This window comes from Lepus europaeus, chromosome 15 (genome assembly GCF_033115175.1).
Source record: "Lepus europaeus isolate LE1 chromosome 15, mLepTim1.pri, whole genome shotgun sequence".
NCBI classification, from domain to species: Eukaryota; Metazoa; Chordata; class Mammalia; order Lagomorpha; family Leporidae; genus Lepus; species Lepus europaeus.
In genome coordinates this window covers 30,865,283-30,878,217 of record NC_084841.1, presented here as the reverse complement: position 1 = coordinate 30,878,217, position 12,935 = coordinate 30,865,283, and the positions used below count along the sequence as shown (strand labels likewise).

The following is a 12,935-nucleotide window of genomic DNA, read 5'->3' as shown; positions in this document are numbered from 1 at the left end:
TTTTTAGGGCCAGTTTGAAGCAGTGTTTAAAGTCCATCTACTCTTCCTCCCATGGCCTTGACTATGATGAAACGGTCTCCACAAAGGAGTTCAGCTGTAAGGTCCCTGCCTTCCAGATGTTTTGTACACAAGGCTGCCCTTGGCAGTCTTAACCCCAGAGGTCAGGAGAGCACAGATTCCATCTATCACAATCTGCTCACAAATAAACAAATACAAGCTTTACAGGGTGACTAATTGCACAAATCGCCATGGGAAACCTAGGACGACTTGGTTCATGGACATTCTCACTCTTAACGAATTGTGTAACCTTGCCAGCTTGTGGAACCTCCACACATCCTTTGGAGGAGGCTATAGGAAACGCTTTCGCTTAGGGCTCTCTTCTAGGACTCAACTATAGAGGGGAGCAGATAGAAACAGCAGAGGTCAAATGATGGCTCTACCACTTGTCAGCAGCTACTCAACTTGTTTAAGTGTTGGGTTTCTCATCTGTAAAATGGGTATAACAAAAGTACCTATGTAAGAAGGCTATCACACTGGCTAAAAGGCCCATGGGAGTCTCACAGGCATGGAAAGCCATGACACGGAAACAACCTAAATGAAAGATCCTGGTGAACAAGACCCCAGCAGAAGGAACAGGCCATCAAAGAGGGAGGCACCTTTCTCCAAAGGGAGGAAGGAACCTCCACTGTGATATGGCCTGGACTAAACACGTTCAGAGTTGGTGAACTCAAGGTGCTTCCATAGCCTAGACAGCTCATGACAACAGCCTCAGGTGATTGCTAACATCATAAATAAGAGTGCCAATTGTTAAATCACCAACGGGAGTCACTGGGTACATGCTCCCTACGTAGGATCTCTGTCCTTAATGTGTTTTACTATGTAACTTAAAAACAACACTACTAGTTGAACAATACCCTATACCTTGTGCGGTTGTGTGAGTGCAGCCTGTTGAAATCCTTGCTTAGTATATACTAATTTGATCTTCTGTATATGAAGGTAATTGAAAATGAAACTCGATGAAGGGCGGGATGGGAGAGGGAGTGGGAGAGGGGAGGGCAGCGGGAGGGAGGGAGGTTGGGGGGGAAGCCACAACAATACAAAAGTTGCACTTTGTAAATTCACATTTATTAAATAAAAAAAAAGCAATTGCAAAATTAAAAAAAAAAAGAAGGCTATCATAAAGATTACCTGAGATATTAATTCTTGGCATAGTGTTTGGCCTCACATTGTAAACACCCAGCGTGCACTAGCCATTAGTTGAGGGACTCACCCAAGCCCACAGCAGATCATCCATGGCTGCCTGCTTGCTCTACCCCTGTGCACTTCTACGTGGCACCACTAGCTCATGTAGCTAATCAGCACTTGAAAGCCTGGGGTAGTACATCTAAACAGACCTTTCTCAAAGGAAGACAAGCAAATGGCCATAGGTTTACAATAAAAAAGGCTCAATATCACTAATCATGTCACTTACTCTAGTGACACTAGTGATTATCAAAAAAAATGAAAAAAAAAAAAACAACAAAAAAAACAAAAAAAAACCAGCTGGCCAGGAAGTGGAGAAAAGGCAACTCTTGTATGCTGTTGGTAGGAATCTAGATTAGTACAGCCACTGCGGAAACAGTACAGAGGTTTCTCAGAAAACTGACAATGGAGCTCCCGTATGACCCAGCAATCCCACTATGGTATATACACAATGGAAGGTAAGTCTGTCCAGAGACGTGCGGACTTCCAGGTTTACTGCAGCACGATTCACAACAGCCAAGAAATGGGGACCACCTTGGTATCCCTCCAGTAATGGATGGAGAAAGAAAACGTGGCGTATGCACACAATGGAATATCACTCAGCCATGACAAAGATACTATCTTGTTATTTGCAACAACACAGAACAAAACAAGAGGCCATTATAGCAAATAAGCCAAGTGCCACATGATCTCACTCATATGTTGAGTGAGATGCTAAAAGCATGATGGTTGTCAGAGCTAGGGAGAAGGGTGTGGGGCAAATTGGATCAAGAAGCACTAAGAGGTAGATAGGAGTAAGAAGTTCTGGGGTTCAATTGAACAATAGAGTGACTAGAGATGGTACTAACATACTACGCATTTCTCTATTTCAAAACCTAGAAGATCAGATTTTAAATGTTTTCTGCATAAAGAAATGACCACTATTTGAGGAGATATATTTACCCTGATTGGACATTAAACAATGTATACATATATGGAAATATCACATAGGATACCATAAATATGCAAAATATTTATGTCACTTTTTTAAAATAAAAATTTAAAAAGGAAATATGGCTAATCTGAATTGAGATGTGATGTAAATGCAAAAGGTACCTGGATTTTAAAGATAAACAGTTTGCAAACTATTTATTATCAATTTTTATACTGGTTACATGTTGAAAAGGCAAGACTCTGGGTGCTGTTGTGAGGAGTTAGAAAGGTTAATAGACAGTTAGGAAGGGCCTCTGTGGGAATAGGGAACCAGGTGTTCCTTATTGATGGTGATACCTGCCAGCTGCTGGTTAGACAGAAGATACTGCCCTAAGAAAATGAAAAGATTGATAGTTAGGGAACAGAACGGGTCCCCTACCCCTCAGTGACCCTGTGAGAAGCTAGGCTCTGGCACCATACCAGAACACACCACACAGCCCCATATCTTAAGTACATCGCAACCAATCAGGTAGGTAGAATCTGCCTTAATTGGTCAAGTCAACAATATTTCTCAACTGTCACTTCTCCCAAGCAGTCAACACGGTAACATTTGTTAACTGGCCAGGAACCATGAGGGCTACACAGGAGACACAGAAAAACAAAACAAAACAGATGCCTAACATATTGAAACCATGTAGAAGAACTGATCAACTGATATGCCGTTCCAATATAAGCTCCCAATACCCTGACCTAGATGGATCCCTCCCTTCAGGACCCCCACCCTCGTGGAACCTCCCCACCCCCGGCAAGCAGGAGTCTCTGTTTCTCAATAAAATCTACTTTCTCTTGTTTTGCTCATCCCCTTCATTGTCCACATCATAAATCTTCACCCCATGAGACAAAGAACTGACTCCAAACTCCTATAACACTGTGGATTAAGATTCATTCCTAAATTAATTTCACTTGATTTTAATACCTTTTTAATGCCATTTCAGAAAACATAAACTTCAATATAAGCTTCCATTGCATTTCTTTTGGATAGTGCTGCTGTACACAGACATCCTAGCTGGAAAGGAGAATGGGGAGCATTCTGGGTAACGAGAATTGCAAGGCAAAACTTGGCAATGACGGTGTATGGCTGGGGAACACTGGAGTAGCCTATCACAGAGGAGGGCTTGTGTTCCCAGCTAAGAACAACTACCACTCAGCAAAAGCTGTCAAAGGACCAAGCATCAGCTTCATATTTGAACTCATTTACTTCTTACAACTACCCTTTGCAATGGGTTCTAACATTAAACACCACATTGCTTCAAAGAGAGGCAGCTAAGGCCCTGAATTGTTAGTTAGTTGCCCAAGGTCACATAGCTGAGAAATGGTGAGGCAAACCCCGGGTTGATAGGATAAGATCTGATTAAGAGCATCCTTGCTAATTGATAAAAAGAGGAGGTGTAAATGGGTAGGGGCTGCTCCCCAGCCACTCTCCCCCCGGGTATTTACAGGAAGGTAGGAAAGCCCATTTTGCAACACTTGATTTTTGTCCTCTATGGAAAATTTACCTGGCAAGAAAAGAGAGACTCAAAAGAGAGTAAACCACAGATTTCTTTCCTAAGTGTTCACTTGGTAGGTAAAGGGAGTGCTTAAGCCGGGTAAACAGCTTCTTTCGCGTGCTCACGGTGCTGAGCAGCAGCTGGAGGGGCCCAGTCTCCCAAGAATTTGCGTGCTGGGAATGGCAGGGTTCACAGGGCACGCCTGCTGGAGGAGGCAGGGCTCTTCCAGAGGATGCTCCTTCCCTGGAGATGATTCCCAGGCAAACGAACTTTATCATCAAAGAGAACATTCCCAAGAGTTGAAGGAAACTCATTTACAAACTTAAATGAGAACGAAATCACTTCACAGGGAAAAGCCACAGGGGAGACCTAAAAGCGAAGTCAGAAAAGATGTGATCTTTAGATAAAACTCCCCTGTTATCCTCTGCTAAGCTTCCCCTGTGATGTTTACAGAGGAAACACCCCTCTCTCTTCTGAGAACCTGCTGCTGTGTATCCTGTGACTGCGATTATCTGCACCCATCTTCATGTACAAGACAGCCAAAAAACTTATTTTACATTTGTCACTTATTTAATGCAGGAGAGAAAACTATTTTTAGTGAATAAGAGATTGCAATCATTAACATTTAATTTCATTAGATTGAGAGGGGAAGGCTCATGCAGATTGAATACCAGTTCAAAACCTTTGGCACTTTGTTTCTGATTCTGTCCTGAGTTTCTCATTAGAATGCTTTTAGTCTCTTTAAGCACAAAAGTACAAAGGTGAGGCTTCCAGTGATAACCAGGCAAAAGTTTGTCCTAAGTCGTCAACAATGGCTTTATCTTCTTGTGCTCAAGAACTCAAGAAAACGATTTTATCCTAACTACAAAGTCGCCGGTCAGATATCACCATAGCAACAGTTCCCCAGTACTTTCCCCCACAATGAAAAGGCTACAGGTGGAGAGAGTTGTCTGAGAATGTGCACCAATGAACGCAGGGAAGATGGACAGCCACCAGTAATGCATTCACTTCAAGATCTTTCCAAGTAGTGGGATAGCTGGGATCAACAGATCACTCGGCCCGCTCTTGGGGCTAGGAGGGTCCCCTACACTGTGGTCAGCAATGTCTTCTCAAAGCACAGTGAGGCAATTCAAGTCATACAGATGTGGCCATTTTGGTTGGAAAAGCACCTGCCACCAGCAATGGCACTATGAGAATCCAGCCTGGTTTTCAGGGCTGGATGGAGTCTTAGATCCAGATCGTTTGGTCCAATGACCTAAGTGTCTAAGGACATTTAGATATTATGTGCAATGTTTTCTATATGAACACATCTCATTTTTCTAAGTCCTCAGCTTTTATCAGATTCTCAGATAATCATGACCCCACAAGCTTTCAAAGTCATTGCTTTAGTCTAGTCTCTCTCTTCACCCAAAGGACACTGAAGGAGATTAATTTACCAAAGTCACAGAACCACTGGGTGGTATAACTTTCTGTTTTTATCCCCTTTCTTGTGACAACTTGACAACCTCTCCCATCCCCAATCTCAACCTTAGTGAAAAAGCATTTTTCTTAGTATCATCAAACCCAGCAGGTGGCTGACTTGGGCAAGTCAATTGGCAAGTGATTAATGATGATCAACCAGGCAGCCATCACAGAGGTTATATTTTGGGAGCCTCCAAGGATGTATAAACACAGTACCTTTTTCCAGAAGCTTATAATCCAACTGGGGGCATAATACATCTAAGGATCAGCAGGAAGCCAGTGCCAAAGAGCATATATCAAGAGCTGAATTTGAGTGGGTCAGTGTGAACTAGAGACCCGAGAGAGTCTCCAGGGACTAGGAAAAACTTAAGTTAGTTATTGAATGCATTTTAACTTGGAAGTCTGAAAGGGGAAAGACCTACCTTGGGTGGTGGAGCAACCAGAACAATATCAACTATGTGTGTGATGCAAGTATGTGAAGTGCTAACTACATGCAAAATATTGAGTGGGATACCCAAAGACAGTAAGTGAACTGGGTCACTGATGTAAATGACCATTTAATCTATACAGAAAATGGAGATGACACATAAAAACATCGGCTACTAGGAGATAAATGAGCATATGAGCATATGGGGTCTGTCCTCTAATTAACTAACATGGCTGATTAAGCAATGATGCACATTTGTTGCTACCAATTGATCTCCTGGCTTAGAGTCATCTTTGTTGAGTCCTGAGTCTATTTATGACTTTTGTGTTTGTTATTATAATTTAATAATATACAAATCAGTGAAATGTGAGTATAAACATACAGCTGATAGCTGTGTTCACTGTTTTTTTTTTTTTTTTTTTTTTTTTGACAGGCAGAGTGGACAGTGAGAGAGAGAGACAGAGAGAAAGGTCTTCCGTTTGCCGTTGGTTCACCCTCCAATGGCCGCCGCGGTAGCGCGCTGCGGCCGGCGCACCGCGCTGTTCCGATGGCAGGAGCCAGGTGTTTATCCTGGTCTCCCATGTACTAGCTAGAATAAACAAAGATGGCGGAGTAGGGAGGGCACTCACTGCTCTAGCCCAGGAGAAGACAGTTTAAAAAAAAAGTTGAGAGAGTGTAGTCTCAGGGAAGAGTTAGGGAAAAAATGGCAGAGGAATCTCTATGGAAATTAGAGGGATGCAGTGGACCTACATGGAGGGTGTGGGGGCCCCTGGCTCAGGACTCCAGCAGCTGAGAGCCTGTGCGCCAAAGTGAGGTAAGACCAGACCCCAGCAGCCCAAGCCACTGCGAAAAAGCTGCGGGAGGAGCCTAGAGGCAACCCAGGTTGGAGTCCCATGGGGGATAGTGTACCAGCCAAACTGGAGAAAAAAAAAGGACGGGACGGACAGGTTTCTCTCTCCCTGATCACTTTACAACAGCATCCTCTAACAAGCCTTGGGTGCCATTCTAGACATACGTAACAGCTGTATCAGCTCATGTCTGTGCCCAATAACCAGCCAAGTGGAAACTCCTGACTCTGGTGGAGAAAACTAACAGGGTGCTGGGGGCTCGGAGCTTGTGACTGTGGGAGGCTTCTGTATGGGACTGTGAGAAAAACTGAGGGTGTGTGGGAGGATGCACAGTGTGGCTGGGACTTGGGAAGTCACTGTGGGAGGCTCCACACAGGGCTTCCTGGTTACCTGATGAGAGACATTGCTGGGGAAACTGAACTTATACTGAGGACTGCACAGATCCTTTGTGTGGTCCTTGGGAGAGCGGATGAATATTATACACACTGGGCTACTGCTCAGGCACTGGTGTCCTTTGAGGAGAGGTGCTCAGCTGAGCAGAATAAAAAAAAAAAAGGGAAAAAAAAAAGTATTACCATGCCAAAGCTGGGTGTGTCACCTTAGGCATGCCCTTAACCCTGGAGAATTAACAGAGCTCTCTGGCCACACCCACTGCAAGCCTCTAGAGATTCACTGAAAGCAGGCATTCCACTCATCTACAGAGTCATAGTACAAAGATAAAAGCTGCTATAGTGAAAAAAGAAGAAGAAGAAGAAGAAACCAATGGAAACCAATGAGTATCTCCACAAATGCCAAATAACAAATGCACCAATTCAAGAGCCAAGAAAAAGGAAGACAACATGACATCCCCAAAAGAACACAACACTTCAATACTAGATTGTGAAGATGATGAGATGGAAGGAATGTAAGAAATGGAATTCAAAAAATTGATCATAAGATTACAGAGAAGTAATCAGAAGCAAATGCACGAACTACTGAAATCCATACAGGGCATGAAAGAAAATTTCTCCCATGAAATTGAGGTCTTAAAGAGAAATCAAAATGAAATGAAGAATTCAATAGAACAAATTTAGGCCGGCGCTGTGGCTCAATAGGCTAATCCTCTGCCTAGCGGCGCCGGCACACCGGGTTCTAGTCCCGGTCGGGGCACCAGATTCTGTCCCGGTTGCCCCTCTTCCAGGCCAGCTCTCTGCTGTGGCCCGGAGTACAGTGGAGGATGGCCCAAGTGCTTGGGCCCTGCACCCGCATGGGAGACCAGGAGAAGCACCTGGCTCCTGGCTTCGGATCAGCGCGGTATGCCAGCCGCAGTGGCCATTGGACGGTGAACCAAAGGCAAAAGGAAGACCTTTCTCTCTGCCTCTCTCTCTCACTGTCCACTCTGCCTTTTATCAGTGAAGCAGAAGAAAGAATATCAGATTTAAAAGACAAAGCACAGAAAAGTATACAGTCATATCAAAGACAAGAAGAGGAAATTAAAAAACTAAAAAACACTGTTGGGAATCTACAGGATACTAAAAAAAGCCAACATATGGGTTCTAGGAGTTCCTGAAGGCATGAATAGAGAAAGGATTAGAAGGTCTTTTCAGTGAAATAACAGAAAACTTCCCTAGTTTGGAGATAGAAAGGGACATCCAAGTACAGGAAACACTCAGAACTCCTAATAGACATGACCAGAAAAGATCCTCACCAGGACACATTGTAATCAAACTCACCACAGTAAAACATAAAGAAAAGATTCTAAAATGTTCACGAGAGAAATGCCAGATTACTTTCAGAGGATCTCTAATTATAGTCACAGCATACTACTCCTCAGAAACCCTCGAGGCTAGAAGAGAATGTCAAGATACAGTCCAAGTCTTAAGAGAAAAAAACTGTCATCCCAGATGCTTGGGCCCTGCACCCCATGGGAGACCAGGAGAAGCATCTGGCTCCTGGCTTCGGATCAGCGAGATACGCCAGCTGCAGTGGCCATTGGAGGGTGAACCAATGGCAAAAAGGAAGACCTTTCTCTCTGTCTCTCTCTCTCACTACCCACTCTGTCTGTTAAAAAAAAAAAAGACTATTTATGGAGCACCCAAATCAATAGACATACATTCAAAGAAAAGAATTGATGTACATTTACAGAATTGCTCTTAAAATAATGCTAGGGCATAATGTACCTTTTTAAAAAATATGATTTCTGATTTTTATCTGACTTAAAAAAATTTGACCCTCCCTCACAATCCCAATAACATAAGGACTTCTAAGGTAGGTGAATGCATCAGTATATGACAGTACTTCAGAAAGTTAGTAGAAGAATATAATTAAAAGATTTTTTGGTGCAAAAAAATTTGAAATCTATACATGCATTTTCTCATAATGTGCATTTTCCACCAATTTCACTCATATTTACATATGCATGGATTCAAAAATTTTTTGCACAAAAAATAAATTTGCCTTTTCATTTCATTTTTCTACAAACTTTGAAGTCCCCTCGTATCTACTTATGTCCAAGACATACAGGCATTTGCACGCAAACACACATACTTTTCAAGGTCTTTCTCAGGATGGAATTTGATCCAAAAGAACATAAAATTGGACTCTAAAACACCTTGAAAGACCTTACTGAAAGTCTTGTGAGAAAATGGGAAAGAAAAGCTAATTACATTTCATAGATATTTTGCCTCTGCTCTAAATAAGTGCTGAGAAACATTAATGACTATTGTTTGATTGGGTTTTGAAATTATTAGCTTGCCTGAATTATCCATGTCTCAGGGAGGTTCACATGGGTAAACAGGCAAAAAAGAATGTGGGGAGGAGTTTCCTGAACAATATATATGGTTAAGAAGAAGAAAATTTGATGGGAAAAAAAATCCTCAAGGTAATATAAGAAGGCTCAGCTCTGTTGTCTTACCTATAATTGGGAAAACTTTCCAATGGAAAAGTTAAAAACACAGAAAGGAATCTTAAGAGTCCAAACTATGAAACGCTCTAAGCAGTTGTATACACAATAAACAGAAAGGAGTGGGCATTCGCCTAGTGGTTAAGATATCAGTTAGGACGAGACCTCCCACACTGGAGCTACCAGGTTTAGTTCCTGGCTCCGTTCCCAGCTTCCTGTTAATGTAGACATTAGGGGGGCAGCAGTGACGGCCCAGGCAGTTGGGGTCCTGTTACCAACATGGAGACCTAGACTGAATCCCTAGCTCCCAGCTTTGTCCCCCAGGCCACTGTGAGCATGTGGGGAATGAACCAGCAGATTGGAGCTCTCATTTTTGGCCTCCTTTCTCTCTCTCCTGTCTCTCAAATACATAAGTCAAATAAAATAACCAGAATAACTCTAGGGAATATAAATAGGTGCTTCAGATGTGGCCTCCCCAAAATAAGATTCATCACTAAATAAAAGTTTAAGATATTTTCAATGCATAGAAACACAAAAGCATGGGTGGGCATTTGGGATAGCAATGAAGATGCTGCTTGGGATGCCTGCATTCAGTATCAGAGGGCCTGGCTCAAGTCCTGGCTCCTCCACTTCCAGCGCACCTTCTACTAATGCATACGCTGGGAGGCAGCAGGTGATGGCCCAAGTACTTGAGTCCCTTCTAACCTTGTGCAAGTTCCAGTTTCAGTTCCTAGAGCTTGGCTTTGGTGTGGCCCAGCCATGGCTGCTGTGAGCATTTGGAGAGTGAGCCAGCAGAATATCAATCTCTCTCTCTCTCTCACTCTGCTTTTCAAATAAATGAAAATAAGTAAATAAAATTTGAAAAAAAAAAAAAAAAAGAATTACAAGGGCACAGCCAATCAATTGATACATTAGATTCTCAAGGTCACAGCAAAGACATGATAATTACTACAACACAATTCTCATCAATTCTCAGGTTAATGTGATATTAGTATAAAGGGAACAGATTCAATGTAGTTCATAGATAAAATTCTAAGAATGTAATGATACTTCCTTTCCTCCCTCCCTCCCTTTCTTCACACTAGATTTGTAAAAGTTGGTTGCATAGTTATAAGACAGAGAAAATGTGGTGTGACAAAAATCTCGGTGAGGATGGGCAACAAGTATGAACTTTGCACACTGGTTACCTGCTCAAAATGAATTTTCTGGACCAGTTGTTGCTGAAAAGGCCCAGTGCTTATATCCCATGGAGAAGTGGTTTTGCACACTGATCACATGGTGGGAGGTGCCCATCTCCACAGGGGCAGAAGTCACCACTTGGCTTGGGTGGAGAACACACAGTGAGCATGGGGCAGGAGAGACAGACTGTGTGTCAAGGAAGGTGGTGCAGACTCCACTGAATTGTCCACCCTGGACTGGCAGAAACTGATGGTAGCTCCTAATGAGCAACACTTTTTGATAGCGATTAAGAATGACAGATGAGGCCTGCCTCCGAAGGGACGAGCCCTCATCAAGGGCCATAGCAGAAGTTGGGTGGCCATGAAGCAGGGATGACAACAAAGTAAGTGACTTTCTCAATAGGGTAGGAGGTTGGACTTAGTTCAGTGTCTCTGACCTTGTCACACACTTTTTTGCATAGTAACCCAACGTACTTATGCATTCAAACACATATATATGAGGGAGTCGTCAATAAGATCACAGATTTCAAAAATTTTTGCACTGGGCTGGTGCTGTGGCATAGTTAGTTAAGCCTCCACCTGCAGCATCTGTATCTCACGTGGGCACTGGTTCTAGTCCCAGCTGCTCCTCTTCTGTTTCAGCTCTCTGCTTAAGGCCTGGGAAAGTGGCAGAAAATGGCCCAAATGCTTGGGCCCCTGCACCTGCATGGAAGTCCTGGAAGAAGCTCCTGGCTCCCCGTTTTGGATTGGCTCAGCTAATGCCACTGTGGCCATCTGGGGAATGAACCAGTGGTTGGAAGACCTCTCTGTCTCTCACTCTCTCTGTAACTCCGTCACTCAAAATCTTTAGAAAAAAAATTTTTTGCACTGAAAATAAATACCTTTAAGTTCATTTTCCATGAACTTTTTGAAGTGTCCTCATATGCTTATAACTTATATATGGATACAAAACTGAAAAAGTCTCAAGGAAAATATATTTATCCTTCTGTCACTACTTGCTTTGCTCTTTTCTGTCTCTCCTTTTCATTTATTTTCTTTTCCTGTTTTTTTTTTTTTTAAATGCTAGTGAAAGCCCAGGAAATTAATCTTGCCCCTCACTGAAGCATTGTGGCCCTCAATTTTTTTTTAAAGATTTTATTTATTTATTTGAGAGGTAGAGTTACAGACAGTTAGAGGGAGAGACAGAGAGAAAGGTCTTCCTTCTGTTGGTTCACTCCCCAAATGGCCACAACAGCCAGAGCTACGCCAATCTGAAGCCAGGAGCCAGGAGCTTCTTCCAGGTCTCCCATGTTGGTGCAGGGGCCCAAGGACTTGGGCCATATTCTACTGCTTTCCCAGGCCATGGCAGAGAGCTGGATTGGAAGAGCAGCCGGGACTAGAACCGGTGCCCATATGGGATGCCGGCGCCGCAGGTGGAGGACCAACCTACGTGCCACAGTGCCGGCCCCATGGCCCCAAATTTGATACACACTGGACTAGACATTTCTGCTACAACATCTTGGATGGCATTTCCAACTCTAAAATTCCAACAACAGAGAAAACAGTCTCCTCGGGGAAGAATTTATTATTTGTAGTGAGATAAATCTCCAGAAAGCAGCAAATGAAGCCTATCAAATGTCAAAGATGCTCTGGATACATCACACACCAGAGAAACGTCATGCCTTATTTTTGAGTGAACCACACTATGACACACATTGGATGGTATGACCCAGTAAATCCTACACACACACACACACACACATACACCCCTTAACTGAAACACAAGTTTCACAAAATCATTCTTATTTTTACTATGCATGATACCTTCTGGTATTTTCTCTTCTGTTTTATTATATTTCATTTTGAAAGAACAATGGGCTAAGACCCCCTCAACCCATGTTGCTACCTTCTAAGGAGTCACCACTTCTCGTTTGGGAAGCCCTGTTCTAGAAAATTGAAGCTGAAGTTCAAGTATGTGACAGGCAGTAACTAGGAATTTGGGCTAAATGTGGTTAAATCCTGCTAGGAAAATATTTTTGAGAATGGAATTTGTTGGAGCACAAAATTGTCCTCTAGGGAATATAGTAGACCATTCGGGATGGCCTTGACAGTGGAGGCCACTCTACTGGCCACAGAGGAAGTGGACCAAAAGCCTGCTTACAGCACAACCACACAAAAGGATACTTTAAGAAAGTCATGGAAAAATGGAATTAAAAGGTATTTATTTTGGTGCAAAAAACCATGAAATCCATGCATAGCCTTTTCATAACAGGCAATCCTTATGAACCTTTTGAAGACCCCTCTATGGATGGATTTCAAAAATTTCTGTAACAAAATAAACTCATCTTCCAATTCCATTTTTGCCTGAACTTTATGGAGTCCCCGCATATGTGTGGTCTCTTCTCTCAGCACTGAATCTCTCACTGCACAATCCAATGTTTTCTGGAGGACCCTGGGTTA

General features: G+C 42.9%; 1 protein-coding gene across 2 annotated transcripts in view; it reads right to left on the bottom strand.

The window, feature by feature from the left end:
* Positions 1 to 12,935, bottom strand: part of EGFLAM (EGF like, fibronectin type III and laminin G domains) — a 179,527-nt gene that overhangs the window by 81,361 nt on the left and 85,231 nt on the right. The window lies entirely within an intron of this gene.